The 20,114-nt window shown below is 53.1% G+C and overlaps 1 protein-coding gene and 1 long non-coding RNA gene across 4 annotated transcripts in view; both read left to right on the top strand.

Moving 5' to 3' along the window:
• ACTN1 (actinin alpha 1) overlaps positions 1–20,114 on the top strand; it is a 95,841-nt gene that overhangs the window by 19,831 nt on the left and 55,896 nt on the right. The window contains exon 1 of one of the 3 annotated variants that reach the window (XM_089907872.1): positions 9,341–9,428. The exons of the other annotated variants lie outside the window; for them this stretch is intronic. The gene's annotated coding sequence lies outside the window, so the exon portion shown is untranslated. Of the gene's footprint in view, positions 1–9,340; positions 9,429–20,114 lie in introns of those variants that run through there. 3 annotated transcript variants of the gene reach the window in all.
• On the top strand, positions 9,436–16,439 carry LOC149750318 (uncharacterized). The gene is made up of 2 exons (XR_016392206.1): positions 9,436–14,307; positions 16,120–16,439. It is a non-coding gene; the product is annotated as an uncharacterized LOC149750318 (long non-coding RNA).

Genomic DNA, 20,114 nt, shown 5'->3' with positions numbered 1-20,114 from the left:
GCAATGGGGGAATTCCCTGGTGGTCCAGTGATTAGGACTCTGCGCTTTCACTGCCAAGGGCCTGGGTTCAGTCCCTGGTCAGGGAGCTAAGATCCCGCAAGCCAAAAAACAAAAAGACAAAACAAAATGTAAAAAACCTTGTAGTTGAGGTATTCAACTAACCCAAAAAGAAATGAGATGGGAGGGACGTGGAGGGAGGGGGGGCACTGGGCCTTCAAGGACCCTCCTCATTCTGCATTCTAAGAATACAAGCTGGGGGAGAGTGGGTTAAGTGACCCGTGGGCACAGGCGAATGGTGCTCCAAGGAAGGTAGCCATGGAGGAGGTGCTGGCCTGTTGCCATGGGAACCATCTCTGCTGTGGGTTTCCAGTTCCAGGGATGCCCTGGAAGGGAATGAGCTCACTCCACCTGCAAGGTGATGAGTCAGCCTGTTCCGAAGTCCTGCTTGCTATCCAGGGCTGGGCAAGAAGTTGAGTGGCAGACTCTGCCTCTGCCCCTCGTCGGACCACTGATACTTCTCTGCCTGATGTGGGCTGTTGTCATTAGAGACGAGATGGGGGCAGTAGAGGAAGCCACCCGCCATTCTGGTGGCCCTGGGGAGCCTCCGGTAGAGGCAGGAGGAAGCCTCTAGTCCAGTTGGCCAAACCATGGCGCTCAACAGGGCTGAACTGTGCTATCTGCAGGCCACTCAGCTCACATCGATGGGGCAACAACTACACCTGTGCTGGGCCTGGGGCCTGCAGTCCCGTAGGCTGGACGGATGCTGTGATTTCAGGTGTGCTGAGGGTTTTGAAGAAGTTCAGACTGTTCATGAATGTGTATTGGTCAGGTGTGGGCTGGTTTCTGAGGGTGCGTGAGGAAAACTTCCGGGAGGGAGTGGCATTTGATCTGACACTGGAAGGCTGAGGGGTCGCTAGTTTGCCAATCAAGTCCTAGGTATTTGGAGGTCCGGGGTTGTGGCTCATCTCCTTCCTCCCCACCCACCATGTGTGCGATTTGTTGTTCTTGTGAGGGAGTGCGCAGAGCCATGTCCACTGACTGCCAGGGGATGGCCAGAATCTCAAACAACTGTGATTTCAGGGCACCAAGCATCTTCCTCGAGACCCTATGAAATGTAGACCATCATCCACTGGGTTCCAGTCCCTAAGGAGCCACATGAGGGCCCCAACCTGTTCTGTCCTTCCTGGTGTGGCAGACTGGGGATGACATTGGACAGGCCAGGGGAACTCTGCTTTTCTAGTTTCTGGCTTGGCTACTTGTTTCACCAACATGGGCCTCTGTTTCCTTTTGAGAAGATAAACAACTTTGGAGGTTTGAGGAAATGACCGTTTTAACCCTTTCACCTAAACACAACTACTTATATTTTCAAAAACCTATTTTTTTTTTATCCTCATGCTTGTATTATTTTGATAGTGGTAATCACAGTGGATCTGCAATTTAGTTTGCTTTTATATTTCCCCACTTGGCATTTTATCAAAGATGTTTTTTCTTATATAGCCTCATAGCCTTTATGTTCCTTCCCTGGAGAAAGTGTAGGGATTTTTTCATGAATAAATATTTATTTGTATTTTCCTTCCTCTTTCCAAAAAACGTTTGAGGAGACATGTTAAAAGGCTCATGTAAAACAGAGTTTTAAATTAAAGTTAGACGACCCAGAGCTTTGTCAGGGTGATGGTGGTGGGGTGAGGTAATTGAGAAAATAGTGTTAAAAGAGGTTTGCCTTGGGACTTCCCCGGTGGTCCAGTGGTTAAGAATCCGCCTTCCAATGCAGGGAACGCAGGTTTGATCCTTGGTCGGGGAACTAAGATCCCACATGCCATGGGGCAACCAAGCCTACGCGCTCTAGAGCCTGCGCGCCGCAGCTAAGACCCGGTGCGGCTAAATAAATAAATATTAAAAAAAAGAAAAGGTTTGTTTTTGTAAGTCAGCACTGACCCTAGTTTTGAGCTTCCCGGCAGCCAAAACAAAACAATAAATTAGAATTCACATCTGTTATTTCCTAGTAAAGGGAAGTGTACCAGTTCATTGGAAAGAGATGCTTTGCCTCTCTGTGTAAGCACTGAACTCCCAGGGCTCTTCCATTTTAGGAGAGCAGTGTGGTGGATGATGCCATCAGTGTTAGTTTCATGGAACATAGAGACCTTTTTTGTATCTTGGTTCTTAAATCAACCCCAGTAGAGCCAAAGGCATGATGTTAAATCATATTGGTGTGAAGGCATTTCTGTGGGGAGCTGAAGAATGAAATCTTATTCTACTGTTTCTGGAGGTGCAGCCTGAGCGAGGCCCCAGTCCTTGGAGATGCTTGTCAGCGTTTCCTGCAGACTTACATGCAGTTGTCTGACAGGAGCCGGAGGGCAGTCTGTGTGGACTCCTGTGTTCAGAGGTTTTCTGAGGCCTTTACTGAGATGAGGACTTTTGCTTTCAGTGCTGGGCACATGAGGGCCAAAGCTGTTTCCTTAGGAAACTGAGAGTTTGGCCTATATCACCTCTTCACAGGAAAACTGTCAAGGCCAGAGCTGTCTTCTGGAAGCACTTGGGGGTCTGCTGTACATCTCAACAAGGTGCTCCTGGCCCCAGGCTCTTTGCCACAGAGGAGGGACGAGGCCGTCCGGTCGGGGCTGGGCCTGGGCCTGGACCTCTACTGGCTGCCCCACTCCTCAGCCATACGTCTCCTCTTAATTCTCCCATTATTGGACATTTTCATGGTTTCCAGTTTTTTTTTTTTTTTTTTAATTATTTATTTATTTTTGGCTGTGTTGGGTCTTCATTGCTGTGCATGGGCTTCTCACTGCAGTGGCTTCTCTTGTTGCAGAGCACGGGCTCTAGGCGCGTGGGCTTCAGTAGTTGTGGCTTGCGGGCTCCAGAGCACAGGCTCAGTAGTTGTGGCGCACGGGCTTAGTTGTGCCGTGGCATGTGGGATCTTCCCGGTTCAGGGCTCAAACCCATGTCCCCTGCATTGGCGGGAGGATTCTTAATCACTGCACCGCCAGGGAGGCCCCATGGTTTCCAGTTTTGAGCTCTCATAGATAATTCCTCTATAACTATTCGTTTCATGTGGACATTTTGCTGCGTTTTAGGATAATGTCTACGAGCTGAGTTAATCAAAGGAGATGGTCGTTTCTGTATGTCCTTTTACATAGTAGTCAGTTGCCTTTACAAGGCAGACTAATAAAAATTAACAAAAATGAAAGGCAGACTGGTATAGTGTGCCACCAGCAGCACACAACCTATTTCTTATTGAAGTATAGTTGATTTACAATATTATATTTTCAGGTTTCAGGTGTACAACATAGCGATTTAAAATTTTTATGGATTGCACACTCAACCTATTTTTTTAAAACGAATTAAAAAGGAAAGTAATTTTTATTGTGACAGATTTGGAAAATACAGCAAAATACAAAGAAGAAAATAAGGATTGCCTGAAGTTCTGCCACCCGAGAGCATGGAGGTGTGTCTTGTGATGGTCTGCTGTGGTGAACCTGTTGCCTCTCGTCAGGCAGGAGTTTGAGCTGGGACAGTCCCTCCTTTAATGGCTGTCCCTAGGTGCCCCTACCTGGCAGGGGGGTGCCTGATTTTCCTCTGACCCAAAATATCTTTTCAGCCATTGGCCTGTCTGGCTGTGGACTTACATTTCTAAGGTTCTAAAGACCTTCATAACATTTTCATCTAGTGCTAGATACATAAGAAGTTGGCTTGGAAACTCAGGGTTTAGATATTTGGCTGGAAAGTGTGAAATATTATCGCCTGGTGGCAACGTAGCAGATCCCCCAGTAGCTGCCACACACCAGGTGAGATCCAAGGGCCGGGGGTGCAGTTTATGAGCGCTGGTGGGACAGGCGGCCAAGAAGTAGAATCTGAGGGCTTCCCTGGTGGCGCAGTGGTTAAGAATCCGCCTGCCAATGCAAGAGACATGGCTTCTGGCCCTGGTCCGGGAAGACCCCACATGCCGTGGAGCATCTAAGCCCCTGTGCCACAACTAATGAGCCTGGGCTCTAGAGTCTGCGAGCCACAACTACTGAAGCCAGTACACCTAAAGCCCGTGCTCCACAGCAAGAGTAGCCCCCGATCACCACAACTAGAGAAAGCCCGCATGCAGCAATGAAGACCCAGCGCAGGCAAAAAAAAAAAAAAGAAGAATCTGTGTCTGAGAAAATTCTGCCCAGCCCTGGCTCCTGACCGCATTCCCCAAGTTCCTGTCTGTCTGTGAGGTTTGTCAGAAGAGCCAGGGTGTTCGGTGAAATTGAAGGGAAGTAGGACGAGTCGTAAGTGAGAACCTACGCCTGTCATCTCTGTCCTGGTTCTCACTTCTCTGAACCGAGCATCCCGTGGTCCAGGTGACCCTCTCCTCTACCGCTTGTCTTCAAGAGGAAGCCTCCAGGCAGGGGAGACCACTTCCTGATCTGGACGGGCCCTTGCTGAACTCTTGGTTAGGGTGCTGGTGCTGGGCTGAGGCTTGCTGACACCTCCAGCCCACAGTGATACTTCTGTCACCCGAGCAGTTACGCATCTGCTCTGAATTTCCCAGATGCTGGAGTGAGAGGACGAAGAAGGTCTGTTCATGATAGGACTTGACTTCAAGTAGGGACGGAGGCCTCAGTCCCTAAGAACTCTAAGAGCTGACTAATGATTTCTTAGGTGGCTTCAAATGCCAAAATGGGTGATTATACTGGGGGTGCCTGGTGCAGTGCACACAGTAGGACACACCTGGATGGTTGTGTTATTTTCAGTATGGAGGAGGTGGTGCAGAGAAGCTTCCTTTTCCCTACAACTCTGGCCGTCCCCTTGAGTTGGGTGGGATTTGGGCAGGGACCGTAGCTGGAGGCTCATAGATGTCTCTTGGGGGAGGAAGAAGTGATGCTTAAATGATGGCACCTTAGAGTTACCCACGTGTGGGACTCGCAGGCCTCTAGGAGGTGCACCTAGAGGAGGCTTGATGTCCCTAGTGCTGTTTGTCCTATGGCCAGCCCATCTGACACAGTTGGGGACAGTTTTCCAAGGTCCGGGGGCTGTGGATGATCAGAACTTTGGAACCATGGGATTCACCACAGAGAATTTGCGTGTTGGGACATTTCCTTGGGGGCCCTGAAGGGGGAAGCCATCGGAATGTCTCAGCTACTGTTCTGGTCGTTTGGGTAAAGAGCTCCCTGTTGGAGCCTTGTAAGGCTCTCCAGCTTGCGGCCATGTGGAAAGGCTGGGATTGATTAATTCTGTCTGGTTTGTTAGACACTCTACCCTCTTTGCCTCTCCCCACCCAGGAAACCACATGAACTGTCAAGGCGGGTCCAATTACAATTCATGGTAATTGGAGGGAGAGAGGGACTCCTGAGGAGGCAGTGACTTGTGCTTTTGCTCTGTGAAGGAGAGGTTTCTTTGCTGTGAGGAGTGGAGGCAAGTAGCAATTAAGGGCCTCCTCCTTACACCTTATTAAATGACCACCGACTCCAGGTGACCACGGCTTCCCTGTAGGCATTCTGGTTCCCGAGGGCACGTCCACCCTCTGCCACCCAAGTGGGAGAGTTTCACTCCAAGGCTGTAATCCTTAAAGGGTGGTCCACGGACCACCTAGAGTTCATGTAAAAATTGTAGCTTCCTGGGCCTTGCCTAGACCGGCTGAACCAAGTACACTGGGCTCAGAGCCCAGGAATCTGCATTTCTAGCAAGCTCCTGCCTTAATTTTTAGGTAACACTAGAGACCTCTGCGAAGGATTACCTGGGAATATTGTTGCTTCAGTCTGAACGGCAGGAGTTCAGCTAAACAAACTCAACTCCTTCATTCCCATTCACTCCTCCTCTGGGACGTCCTGGTGATGCTTCGTCTCCTTTGTTAGGCTTAGACCGCAAATTCGCTAGCTCTCCAAGATGTGAGCCAAGCATCTCTTTTGGACCCCAGACCCAGAGGGGGAATATGAATAGAGGAAAGGAAAGAAAGGAAAGCAAATCTCCTCTTGCTTCTCTGACTGTGATTGTTTTTGGCTTTGGAGCAGGTGGGCCAGTCGACTGTCTGCAAGGCTGTGTTGAAGCAGTATTGCAGTGATAATGGTGGAAGCCACTTTTCTCATCCCGGGCATGCGGAGGGGTGTCTGTATCAGACAGGCGGCCCATCCTGCCCTCCAGTCCCTCCGGGCCTGCTGAGGGCCCGCCTTGCCACTGAGCACAAACATCTGTGTCCTGCAGTGACCTGCCAGCTCTGTTGTTTGGTTTCCTGTGGAGGGAGGGCTTTTCAGTGTTGTGTATCCTGCCTCGCCTGGCTCCTCTCCCTGTCCCACCTTAGTGACCTCTGGTCCTCTACACTCAGTTGAGCCAAATCCTGACTGTGGGCTGTTGTCTGGGTTCTAGCTTTCATCCAGACAGCGTGACATGAGGAGTTTGGGTTGGCCCTAGACTGTGTGAACGCCTCCTCAGTTATGGCCCTGGATTGTTTCAGCCTGAGGGTCTGCCAGCAGCAGTGTGTTCTGCTGGCACGGACTCAAATCAAACTGCCCCCTTGAGACAGGGGTCCCAGCAGCAGGAAGCTAGAAGGCCTGTAGGACTGAGCTCAACAGGCAATTCCCCAATGACTCCACACCACTAGGGGTCCTCTCGGGGGTTCTAGGTCCAGAAACCCTCTGGCAGCCTCTCTGCCTAGTGGGAGTTCTGCAGGGGAGATGTGGCGCTGTGGAGGTCATGGCGTAGAAGTGGATCAGGGGCCTCAGAAATGGGGGGGGCATTGAGTCTGGTAGGGAAGGCGTCAAGGGAGCCACAACAGGTCTGCTGTTGTCAGAGTGGACTAGGGTTACAAGAAGGATGGGTATAGAGGGGGTAAGATTTTAGAAAAAGGATCTCCAGAGCACTGAACCTGGAGGCCCAGAGAAGATGAACTCTTCTAGTCAGTACAACTTAACTTTAAAAAGGTAAAAATAAAATCCGATCAGGGCAAGTTTCTAGTCGAATAAATGCTTGTGCTCTTTTCTGAAGGCCTTGAGGATTGGTGCAGCCTGGGTTAGTATCTGGTTCGTTTATGTAGCAAAAACTATGGAAATGTTCTTACCCTTGGGCTGGGTAATTCTACCCCCAGGATAGTGTCCTGAGGAAACTGTCCAACTAAAACAAAGTAATGCTTCAGAATATTCTCTGTGCTCTCCATAGGAGCAGAAGGAAGGCTTCTGTGTCTCACTAACGTCAGGGGAGGAATTTTACAAACCGTCCTGACACGTGATAGTGGTGGAACATATCTTCAGCCTTTAAATGACATTTAGGAAGATTACACAGGAATGAAATGTTCAACAGACTGTTTAAAGTAGGAGAACTTTATGGAGCATGTACATTATAATCGGTTGCAACTGTAAAACCCACGTAAACAGGAAGATAACGTACAAAAGTGAAAATGGCTGTGTTGAGGTTGTAGGATTAAATACTTAAAAAAAAATAGTACTCAAATTTTATAGCAAGTCAGAGAATTGCTATCTGAGGCAACATCCTGCTTCAAATGTTTTTCTGCTATCACCTGTCCTTTTTCTTGAGGAATGGCAGCTCAGTGAGATCTGACTGTCCGTTCTGAGCACTTTGGTGTGTGCTGTGCACTGCTGAGCCCCGTGGAGCACACAGAGGGGGTAAGACATGGTCCCCTGGGCCTGAGATCTCAGGCGGAGGTTTCTTCTCCCTGGGGAGACAGGATGTGCTGGGCAAGCTGATTAGCGCTGGGTGCTGAGGCTTGGCCCTAGCACGGCCAGGGACCATGGGGAGGGGAGGCAGCAGGTGGGTGGATGGTCTGGGCCTTCAGCCGGGAGTTGGAAGGATCTGTAGGACCAGGGAGCAACCAGCCTGGCAGCTGGGAAGCCTGCAAAACCCAGCAAGAAGAGTCCAGTTCTCCTAAGATGGGTTCTATCCAGATCCTCACCGCTTTGACTGAGATCAGAGTTATTTAAATAAATGCCTGTGATTCACCCCATTTCTAGAGACTGGGAACTGAAGTCCAGGAAGCGAACTCTTCCAGTAATCTCAGGAGTCCGCTGGGACAGGGCTGTTGCACAGACCCGCTCCCGGCATGTTGGCTGTGCCCCGTCTGCAAGCCCCACCCGTGCCCTCCCCAGGGGCAAATCCCCTGCTCAGGATCCACTCCTGGGAGGCTGCCCTTTGGACCCTTTTGGGTTGGCAGTGGGGGATCAGTGTTCCTTCCCCAGTGACCTCTCCTTTTAGATCTTTCCCTGGCCTGCAGGGGTGCTGGGCACTGCTGGGAGGCCAGGCCGCCCATCCCCATTTTCCATTTGGAGACCTTGACATTTTGTTTAAGAGGGGGTGTGATTGAGAGCGTGTGAGGGTGAGAACCGGAGGTGCTGGCTCCTTAAGGCTTGGCCTTCAAGTGAATTTTGGCAGAAGGGACACTGAATGTTTAATTTTAGGGCCAGGAGGGGGTGGGGGAAAGTCCCTACTGCATCTGGTTTGTGTTAAGTCCTTCCCTTCAGAAAAGGGCTGTGTTTATGGTTCAAATCCGGCAGACATGGGGCGAGAGGGGCTCCACTTTCCCGTACTAGGCAGTGGGGCACAGGGGATGCACAGAGCTTCCTTCGGGTCCTCCGACCCCATCCCAAGATAAATGGTTCCAACTTTGAGAAAACTTCCGCATCCATTTTACCCCCGAGGTTAACGCAGGCATTTGCTTCCAGCAGCTGGGCTTTGCAGGCGGAGCTGCAGAGTTCGCAGAGTTGGCCGGCTGTCAGCTTGGCTTGTCTGGCGTCTGAGGGTCCCGGATGGGTCAGCAGTGCTGCTGGCTCCCGCAGGCCTCCCGGCCGTGATTCCGGGCTTGAGGGCTTGCGTCCAGGAGGCCCAGGTTGTCAGAGCTGGAAGGTCCTGCAAAGACCAGATCCAGTCCCTTCTTGACAGATAAGGAACTGGAGGCCCAGAGGGCTGAAGGAGCTTGTCCAAGGTCAGAGAGTCGGCAGTAGACTCGGGATTCGAACCAGACTTTCCTGACTCCCAGTTTGGTTCAGTGCTCTTTTCAGGGCCCCGTATGGCTTCCCCTTCTGCCTGCTGTTACTCTTCCAGGCTCTGCTTCCTCAAAGGGCCGGCTCTGGGGACAGAGCTCGTGATGGCCAGTCTTGAAATTTGGTGGCAACATTCACAAGGCTGTGAGCGCCTCGAAGGCTGGCTGACTCACCGCCGTTTTCCAGCCCTGGCATGGTCCCTGGCTCAGGGGAAGAAGAGCTCAGAAAAAATTAAATGAATGGATGAGTGGGTGGCTTGGCCTGAGGGTGGAGGTGCTGGTGTTCCAGTTAGAATCATTGTGCTTCCTTCTGAGCATCTGTTCTGAAGCTGTCCTGTTCCAAGGCTGGGTCTTGTCTTCTCCAGCCCTGGCTCAGTTCCGGCACATCACCCAGCTTTCAGGGAAGTCTAGAGTTTCAGAGCCGAAAGGAGCCTTCGATAGCAAAGGGCCCATCCCCTGCAAGTTACAGGTAAGGAAACTGAGGCAAGGCCACACGGCTGGTCAGTGGGCACACAGGACCGGAGCCCGAGCCCGGTGTGTTCGTGGAGGGAGTTGAGGGTCCGCTGGCCTCCCCATCCCCTGTCTTCCTCAGTCGTGCGGACGAGCCATTTCGTCTGCCACCCTCTTCGCGCTAGCTTGCTCCCCACTGCGGAGGGTGCTTTTCACCAGAGCCGACTGGGGAGAGGCCGGGGCATGCAGAGATGGGCCACGTCATTCCCTTGTGCTGTCCTAGAAGGGGAAAAAAGGGCGGGCGGGCTCATTTCCTTGCGGGGAAACCAGAGCTGGAGTCACCCTGGAGTCAGAGCCCAGGGAGGGGCCCCCAACCCTCTCACCGCCTCTGGCCCTGGGTCAGTGGCACTTTCCTCCTGCTGGTCTCATGAAGGGTGGAGGAGGGCCGGGCGACAGTACCGCTGTCCCCCACCCCAAGTCTGCCTTACTGCCTTTGGGAGGGCGTTTCTTGTGGTCCTCTGCAGGGCAGGCTGGTGGTGGCAGCAAGGGGAGGAGTCCGGTGACAGCATTGTCCCATTCTAAGAACTGGGAGTTGTTAAACCCCCTCATGCGTCGTGATTGGAAATGTTTTTGCCTTATAAGTCTCAATCTCTTTTTTGGTTTTATTATGAAAGTAAGACATGCTCATGTTAAAAAAAAAACCCAAAAAACAAAACAAAACAAAAACAGTTCCCCACAGGTGACATGGTTATTCTTCTATGCCACACATAAGATTTTGTATTTAATTTATATATTATTTAATTGTGGTAAAATATACATAACATTTACCATTCTGGCCACCTTTAAGTGGACAGTTCAGTGGCAATAGTTACATTCATGTTGTTGTGTAACCATCACCACCATCCATCTCCAGAACTTTTTCATTTTGCAAAACTGAAACTCTGTACCCATCAAACAGTAGCTTCCCATTGTTCCTCCCCCAGCCCCTGGCCCCCCACCATTCTACTTTCTTCTCTGTGAACTTGACTGCTTTAGAGACCTCATTAAAGTGAAGTCAGAGAGCATTCGTCCTTTCATGTCTGGCTTACTTCACTCAGCATAGAGTTTGTAATGTGCATCCCCGCTGTGTCAACATTTCCTTCCTCTTTAAGGCTGACTAATATTCCATTGCATGTACATGCCGTATTTTGTTTACCCGTGCATCTCCCGATGAGCATCTGGGTTGCTTCCACCTTTTGGCTATCGTGAATCACGCTGCTGTGAACATGGGTGTGCAAATACCTGTTCAAGTCCTTGCTTTCATTTCTTTTCTGTATATACCCAGAAATGGAATTGCTAAATTTTATGTATTTACTGTTTGCGACTCTCAGGCTCTTTGAGCACCTGTGGCAGGGTTGATAGGTCAGCACAGCACCCTGGGCACCCGCCCTCCTCCCCCCACCCCACCCCCGCCCCCACCCTCCTTCCTTTTCCCCCAGGGCTGGGTCCCTGGCCCGCTGGTCTGCTGTGGTAGCTGTCGGCAGAGGTGGGCAGGTGGGCGGGCTGGCCATCTGGGTCTCCTTTGTGTACCGTGTCCGGGGCTGGCTGCAGCACAGCTCTAGGGAGGTTTGGAGCTGCTGAGCTGGTGTGAAGCTCCGGCATCTCCCGGTGAAGAAGGGCCTTTTTGGGCCAGGTTCCTATCACTTCTCCTGCTGCAGATCTGCGGAAGGGGGCTGTAGTCTTCTGGGTGCCCTGGGGTGGAACGGGGACCCCAGAGCCAACTGGCCCCACTCTCCCCATTCGCTTTTTTGTTTTTTTCCCCCCAGTTCTTCCTGCCCCAGGCCGTTTCTCTCCCAGAGGGTTAGCCTGTGAACGATTGCTGGCCGGGGAGTTCCGGAGACTAATGCAACACTTCCTAGCTGCCTTTGGAGAAAAGGTCTATTTCTTGCTAACAGAGCAGGCTCTCCTCTCCTGCTCCCTGCTCTACCCACAGTCGACCACCATCTCAAGTCAGGCCCCCAAATACGCTCACACCGCAGAGCAAACTGGTTGCTGCTTGCTGTCTGGAATGGACCTCCACCACGTGCCGCCTACCTGCCCCCTGCAGGGATCTGTGTATCGTTCCCCTGGGTGCTCAGTCTGTGTCTCACTGGTGGGGTGTGTAGTTATCTGTCAGCTTGGCCATGGCTTCCTGAGAGCTGGGCCCTCTCTTGTTCTAGTAGTCACTGGTCTAGTGCCCTATACTTAGTGGATGCTCAGTGAGAGAAAGAGAAAGTGGAAAGAATTTGGAATTTGGTTAGGGAACTCCTGGTTTGGGGTTTGAGGCCTGCTCTTTGCCAACTGAGTTACTTAACCTTCCGGAGCCTCAGTTTTTCCATCTCTAAAAAGGGGGAATCAAAATCTACCTCTTAGGGCTTCCCTGATGGCGCAGTGGTTAAGAATCCACCTGCCAATGCGAGGGACACAGGTTTGAGCCCTGCTCCGGGAAGATCCCACATGCCGTGGAGCAACTAAGCCTGTGCTCCACAACTACTGAAGCCTGCGCGCCTAGAGCCTGTGCTCCACAAGGAGAAGCCACCGCAATGAGAAGCCTGTGCACCTCAACGAAGAGTAGCCCCCGCTCCCTGCAACTAGAGAAAGCCGGCGTGCAGCAACGAAGACCCAACACAGCCAAAAAAAAAAAAAAAAAAAAATCTACCTCTTGTTGTGAAGAGTAAATGTGATAATCAATACAAAGTGCTTGGTAAGTGTCACTAAATGTCAGCTGTGTCATTGTTGTGCCCTCTAAGTGGGAGAGACGTTATCAGCTGCCAGGCCTGGGTGAGGACGCTGCAGGAGGGCGAGGTTTTAGGATATGGCGCTCTCCCTCTGCTTCTCGGTTGTCTGGTCCCTGGAGAGACTGGGTGAGAGGAGGAAGGGGCCGTGTGATGCTGTCTGCAGGAGGAAACTGCTTCCTCTCCAGGGAGTCCGCAGTTGCTCAGAGCCCTCGTGGGGCTGGCTGCTGCTTGCTGAGCAGGGATTGTGTGTTGGGGGGAAGAAGGGGTCCGGGGTGCCTTGGGCTTCATTCCAGATGTGACATGTCTTCTGATCTCAGCACCCTTCCCTGCCAGGCCTTCTTGGAGCCCCGCTCCCCAGCACCAGGAGGTCTGGCTCGGAACTGCCCCTGCCGTGGTTGCTGTATGACTGTTTCTTAGGGGGGGTCCTACCTACCTTTGCAGATTGCAGGCTCCAGGACCCCTGTCTCCCTCATATTTGAGGACAGGAAATAGCAGCCTCCACCGCCATGCAGTAGAGCTTTCCTTTCTCCTGCAGGATAGGGTGGTTGGGACCACCCACGCATGGGTCGTGTCTAGGCTCTGGGGAGGGAACAGGATTGCGAATTCGGCTTGGAGCTGCTGGCTCCTTTCTGCCCCTCCCTGCAGGAGAGTTCATCCTGCAGAGGCTTCGGGGTGTTGGGAAAAGCCCGGCCTCGGAGCTGCCAGTTCTGGGGTGAGGGAAGCTCTGCCATCTTACTAGCTGTGTCCTTGAACAGGTCCTCCTTCTGAGCCTCAGTTTCCTCATCTATAAAAAGAAGGCAGGGCTTCCCTGGTGGCGCAGTGGTTGAGAGTCCGCCTGCCGATGCAGGGGACACGGGTTCGTGCCCCGGTCTGGGAAGACCCCACATGCCGCGGAGCGCCTGGGCCCGTGAGCCATGACCGCTGAGCCTGCGCGTCCAGAGCCTGTGCTCCGCAATGGGAGAGACCACAACAGTGAGAGGCCTGCGTACCGCAAAAAAAAAAAAAAAAAAAAAAAAGAAGAAGGCAGTCTGTCTTGCGGGATCACTGCCAGGACTAAAGGAGATGATGGTGTCCTGCGCCTGGTGGGCTCCCTAAGCGGGGGCAGGGCTTGTTATTTTGGAAGCGAGCCCAAAGCCAAGGAGCCCTTTCACAAACTCTTCTTTCCCTTCTCTACCCAGAAGGCAAGGTGGTAAAGACTTCCTGTTCGTTTCCACAGCCCAGAGTTGCCCAAACTCGCCTGATTCTAGGATTCACCCGAGTACCTGTTACTTGTTAAATACCGATTCTCGGCCGTCAACCCAGAACTTCTGAACCAGAATGGCGCTTGTCGGTTTGGGGTCTGTATTTTCATCATGTTTTATCAGTAGGCCAACTTGGGAAAACTCGCCTCCCTCAGATTGCCCTCCGGTGGCTGTATCATCTGATCTTCACAAGAGGCCACTGAGGCAGGTCTGAGGCAGGTGTGGCTGCACGCAAAATGGGAGATTTTATAGGTGAGATGGTGAAGTTTAAGGGACAGACCCGAGGTGGTGGTGGTCTGAACCACTGGTTCCCTCGTGGTGGAAACAGAATTAGAACCCAGATCTCCCAGTGCTGTGTGTCCGTTGTGCCTGCAGACATTCCAGCAAAGCATGGAAAGGGTGGGGGATGGAGAGAAATGGGGTGACAGGAAAGAGGTGAGTAACAAGGCTGCAGTGGTGGCAGAGGGGCACCAGTGGTGCCCTTCTGCTGCCCGTTGTGGGAGGCCTGCAGAGACCAGCCACAGGGACAGTGGCGTAGGGTGTTGGGCTGGAGCCCTTCCCCCACTAAGATACTTCCCCAGGTGTGCCTTCTGAAATCAGGGCCCAGGTGAGCATGATAAGCATGGGCTTTGTCCCAGAGCCACTGGGAGTCAGCAGGTATAAGGAGGTTAGGGGGTGGCCTGGGTCAGGTGCCCGAGCACCTTACCGGGGCTGTTGGCGGAGTCCTGGAAGTCCTTTGTGCAGGTAGGTCTACTTCTCCCTCCTTTCCCCTCCTTTTATGATTAGGTCTGGGAAGCCTTCTAGAAGCACAGGCAGGGCTGGCTCCCCTGCTCAGATGGTGGAAGGCGGCGTGTGCGGGGAGAGAGGAACGGGCGTGGCCAAGGCCAGCTGGCCGTGCCAGGTACAGGGGCCCACTGTCTCCCTGCTTCCTTATTCCCAAGGTTGGCCTGGTCCATTAAAGGAAAACTAGTTTAGGTCCTCTGTATACCACCCCCCCTCTCCAGTTTCCCCTTAAGTGGCTCTTAATGATGCTTTCAGGCTGATTTTCTCCCAGTATTGGTGGAGAGGCTTGGGGAGGGTGGGTGGAGAGGCTTGGGGAGGGTGGGTGGAGAGGCTTGGGGAGGGTGGGTGGGAGGCACTGGAATTGCTCCGTTAGGGCGTTCCAGGCCGAGGTGGGCTGCCCTGACTGCACAGCGACGTCACTTCTACCTGGGGGCTTCGGGAGCTGCTTCTGCCTGGGCGCACCCCCGGAGGGTGATCCGACTGGGCTGGGGTGAGGCGGGCTGGTGCGCAGTGTGAGAGGAAGAGCCCCGCCCCGGGCCGGTGCACGTGACGTGACTTGCTGCTGGGCCCTTGGGAGGGGCCCGAGGGAGGAGAGCCAGGCTGACTGAGCCCGAGCCCGGGGTTAGGAGCCTGGGCTCTGCGCCCGGTTCTCTGGCTCCTCTGGCTACTGTGTGATGTGACCTTGTGGGCGTCTCTCTGTCTCAGTTTTCTCCTCTGTAGAATGGGATTAATGATAGCACCTACCTCATAAGGTGGCTGGGGGGATTAATTGTGTTAAAACTGACAGAGCACTTGGGACAGTGAGCTGGGGAGGGCATCCCTGGCCTCTGAAGTCCTTCTGCGCTGACCTTCAAATTAGATTGTCAGGCTGAGGACTGAGGGCCTTCTTCTGTAACTGTGGTGAGTGCTGTAGGTGTCTGGCGGGCAGGGAGCCGCGTTTCAGTGGATGGCACCTTCACCCATACCCCCTTCCTCGGTTGGCTCGGGTCCAAAACCTGGGTGTGACCTCTGATCCCTCCCTCCCTCCCTCCCTCCCTGAGTATCTCTTGGGTCCACCCACTTCTCTGTCCCCGCCACCACCTCCCTGGTCTAAGCCACCTTTGTCTCTTGCCTGGACCTTTGCGCGGCCCTCGGACTGCTCTCCGCCGCCACTTTGACCCACCTCTGATCTGCTCGTCGCGGTGCAATTAGGAGTCTCTTTCCAAGATGCAGGTGTAATTATGTGTAAACTAGCACCTGATTCCTGCATCCACCCTACCCCCACCCCTCAACCCTCAGCTGAAATCAAATAAAACCTCTCCCATTGTTCTCAGGAGACACCGTCCTAACATCCTATGGGACCCCATGCCCCTGCGGTAATGCTGACCTCTGGCACCCCTCTCCTCTCCTCCTGCACCAGCCCCAGTGGCCATTTTCCAGCGGCTTGAGCAGGCCTTCGTCCCTGACCCCTGGGGCCTCTGATATTTTCTTTCCTCTGCTTGGGCGGCACCACCCTCCCGACCATCCCGGACCCCACACACGTGCGTTGGGTACCGTCCATCTCGGTTTGCACCTGTTGTTCTGATGTATTTATTAACAGCGCCTACCTTTATTTACAAGTGCCCCAGTTTGGATGATAAACTTTGTGGTCCCCCTTTCACATTTACAATCTCTTCATCTAATTAAAATTCCTCAGCTTTAAAAATTCACTGACTTCCTCAAAGTAGTGGTCAGACATACACCCTGGGCCAGGTTAGGGACCCGTTTTAGCCTCATGCCTTCAGAACTTTTCCTGTATGCAGTGAAGCTCGGCTTGCAAATATATACTTACTGATATGAGTTTTTGATTAACATTTGTCATCCTTGTTAGACCACAGGGTCCTTGATTTAAGGGACTATGTCTTGGGCTTCCCTGGTGGCGCAGTGGTTAAGAATCCACCTGCCAATGCAGGGGACATGGGTTCGAGCCCTGGTCCGGGAAGATCCCACATGCCGCGGAGCAACTAAGCCCGTGCGCCACAACTGCTGAGCCTGTGCTCTAGAGCCCGTGAGCCACAACTGCTGAGCCCATGTGCTACAACTACTGAAGCCTGTGTGCCTGGAACCCGTGCCCCACAGCAAGAGAAGCCACCGCAGTGAGAAGCCTGCGCACCACAATGAAGAGTAGCCCCCGCTCGCCTCAACTAGAGAAAGCCCGCACGCAGCGACGAAGACCCAACACAGCCAAAAAAAAGAATAAATAAAATAAATTTTAAAAAAGTTAATAAATAAGGGACTGTGTCTTTACTTGCCCAAAATGTGACCCCAGTTCCTGACACAGTGAGTGCTCAGTAAGAATTTACTGAATGAGTGAGTGAATGAACGAATGAATGAATTTACCTTCTCCTGCTTACTGGCAGGGGGAGCCTGGAGCCTGCGTGGGTCAAGAGCACGGGCAGTGGCCTGCCTTGAGGGAAGCTGCTGCCATCGAGCCAATCCAAGCCCAAACAAGCCGGTTGCCCACGCCCTGGCATACACACCCCCTGACTTGGCTGCCCCTATAATTACTCATGACCTCTCTCAACGGGCTTTGTGTTTGGAAAGCCAAAAGAGACAAGAGTTCAAACCCTCTTTCCACCTCCCCAAAACTGAGACTTAGGAGAAAGAGTTGCCTGGCCCATTCTGAATCTCTAGGGAGCCACAAGGTCCAGGACCTTCTCGCATGGCTGGATATGAGTGCTGGCGTGATTCTCACCCAGTGTCCTGGGCTGCCCTCCCCGGTCCAGGCCCAGGGACTGCTTGGGGACAGCTAGCTGCACACGTCCCCGTGTGGTTCTCGGCTGACCTGGGACTGGTGCTGGCCGATTCCTCATTATTCTCCAGCCTGAGCAAAGGTGGAAGGCTTACCTGGAAGAGCCGCAGCCCCCAGCATAGCGGAAAGGGCCCACACATTGGCATCCTGTGGGCCCCAGTTCAGATCTCAGCTCTGCCTCTCACTAGCTGTGTGGCTAGGAAGGTTGCTTCCTCTCACCCTCGCTTTCCTCCCCTAACACAGGATTGTTGAGTGGATTTGCTGAGATGGTGCATGCCTCACCCAGCGGTAATAACAGCCCACGTCTCTGAGCAACTCCAAGATCTTATTCCTTCTCTCTTCCCCTCCCCTTGGGGCTCCCAGAGGTCCACTTTGCCTTCCGTGTCCCCATGTTGGAGGTGAGGGCTTAACACGGTGCCTTCCTCTGGAACAAGGTTAGGGGGAGGCTGCGGTGCCCTTGGGCAGCCCGTGTTCTCTGTGGCCCCCTCTCCCACTCACTGCACACTTTCTGAGCTTAAGCCCGGTGCTGGGAGACAGAACGGGTGTGGATCTCCAAGTTCCCAGGAGGCTGTGAACACACTCACCCACAGACAGGAGCCCCGTGTCCCACCCCATCCCAGCAGTTAGTTGGCCAGATCTGCCTACAGCTGCACTTCTTCCCATCCTTCTGGAAATGAGGACGTTTCCACAGACATGTTTCTATTCCATAGCCTCTGCTCCCTGCTCCTGATTCCCCTGGTGCCCTGTCCCTTGAGCCAGGCTGGCCGTGCTGAGGTTGGTCAGCCACCTGGCCAGCAGGCCCGCTGCCGACGCCCCAGGTCGCTGATGGGTCTTAGTGGAGGCTGGGAGTGCAGGGACAGTGTTGGGCCACGTCCGCCTGGGCCTGGGTGGGGATTTTCATGGCCCACAGGTTGCCTGTGATTTCTTCAGAAAAGGGTTTTGGGGTTTCTGTGCCGCTTTATAATGTGCTGATCTGTGTCTGTATTTTGGGAGAAGAAACTTTATTTTCCTGGACCTCAGGTGAAGAGAATTGGCTTAATGAGGCCCCTCAGCTCATGGCCCACTTGTGGGTCCACCCATGTGAGGCCACTGTGCGTCCATCACGTTTCACCCCACAGTCTCGCTACGATGGGCACGTAGGGGGTCCCCAACCCCTTCCCTGCCAACACAGATAACGGAACGATGAACATTCTCCCATGGACCCCCGGGTTCACCATGTGAGGATTTCTTTGAGAGGAGATTTCCCGGGTGGCTTGTTGGGCAGGTACGTGATGAATTTCATGACGTCGTGCTGGCTTGCTCTCCAGCATGGCTGCACAGCCCACCCTTCCAGCCAGGCATGAGGGCTGCTGGATTCCTCAACCACAGCGACATTTGGGGTAATCACCTCTCTAATTGTTTACCAGTCTCTTAGGTGTAAAGGACAAATTATTGTTTTGTTTTTGTTTTTGTTTTTTGCGGTACGCAGGCCTCTCACTGTTGTGGCCTCTCCCGTTGCGGAGCACAGGCTCAGGACACGCAGGCCCAGCGGCCATGGCTCACAGGCCCAGCCGCTCCACGGCATGTGGGATCCTCCCGGACCGGGGCACGAACCCGTGTCCCCTGCATCGGCAGGCAAACTCTCAACCACTGCGCCACCAGGGAAGCCCCAAATTATTGTTTTATATGCAACTAAGGAGGAACTCTTAAATTCCAGGCCTCTGTCCCCTTCCCCCATTCAGAGTTCCTGGAACCAGAAACTTCCTCTTAGGCATGGGGTGATTGCTGTCATGGCTGAGAGTCAGGGAGGTTCTCTGCAGAAAGCCCCCCACTCCCCAGGGAGTGGCGGTTTATAGGGAGTCTGTTAATGCCCCAACCTCCCCGCCCCCACCCAGAGTGCGCATCACTCGAGGGATTCCTTGTGGCTGGCGATGCTTACACAGCTGCTGGATTCTGAGGTTGTGCCCCCTGCTGCCTGCTTTCTGCTTCCGCTCTGGCATCCTGAAGGCTCTGGGTTCCCTGGAGCTTTGACCTTTTTCCCTTGGGAGGCTGCGAGTCTGCCTGCATTCCGGTGTGAGGTCATGTGGCGGTCCCTCGGGAGGGAGGTGGATGACATCATAGCACTGGCATGGGGTCTGGGCTGAGGTCGTCTTATTGAGCTTATGTCCTTGATTGGGTCAAGGAGCCTAGGGCCAGGGAACGCTGGAGCACAGTGCTGGCTGGTGCATGCTGACCCAGACTCAAGCACACACTGGGGACGAAGGCGACCTCTATAACCCCAGGATGGTGCCAGGTGACCACTTAGTACACATGGGCAATTCCGTGGGCCCCGAGTATTTCTCTCTCACTCCTTTCCGTGAGCATCCTTTTTCGTTTCTTTCTTGTATTTTAATAATGAACTCTAGATATTATTAACAACTTACCATGTGCTTGGCTTTTTGCAAATGTTAGCTCATTGAAACCCCTTAATACCCCAGTGAGATAGGTATTAACCCCTTTTACAGGTGAGAAGACTGAGGTTCAGAAAGGTCAAGAACTTGCTCAGGTCCCAGTGTTACTAAGTGGCAGACACAGATCACACCCAAGTCAGTCGTCTGCGCCTAAACCCATCCTCGTAACCGTCAAGCCCGTGGTCCTCAGTGGGATCTCTGGACCAGCAGCATCCGTACCACCTGGATTCTTGTGGGAAATGCAATTTCTCTGCCTGTCCAGAACTATGGAATCAGAAATCTGGGGGGATTCATAGATCTGTTTTAACGAGCCCTCCAGGTGATTTTGATGCACCTTCAAGTCTGAGAACCACCACATGGAGCTATTCTGCTCTCCTTTTTCTCCTTTATTTTTTCTGCCCTGCGCTTGTGTCATTGGGCCGGTCAGTGTAAGCACAGACTTTGGGCCTTGGCTTCTCTTCATGGGTTTCATGCCCACTCTAAGAGGTACAGTGTATGTCCCTACTGGGTCTGGGGCCTCCAGGAACCCCTCCCAAGTCCCTGAAAGCATTTGATAGAGCTGATATCTCCGCTGCCTCCAGCTGCAAGCCTGGTGACAGTGGCCACCACGGGGGTCAGAGTTCCCAGCACTGTGCCAGAGGAGATGCCTCGAGAGGGCAGGGGTCCCAGCAGTGGACTGTGGGACAGGCCAGAACAGAAGCTCCAGTCCAGCAGGTTATTCGGGGA

This window comes from Delphinapterus leucas, chromosome 2, assembly GCF_059928025.1.
Source record: "Delphinapterus leucas isolate spDelLeu-1000000601 "Yukka" chromosome 2, BTC_Dleu_Yukka2, whole genome shotgun sequence".
In the NCBI taxonomy this organism is placed as follows: domain Eukaryota; kingdom Metazoa; phylum Chordata; class Mammalia; order Artiodactyla; family Monodontidae; genus Delphinapterus; species Delphinapterus leucas.
This window is presented reverse-complemented; position numbering and strand designations above follow the sequence as displayed.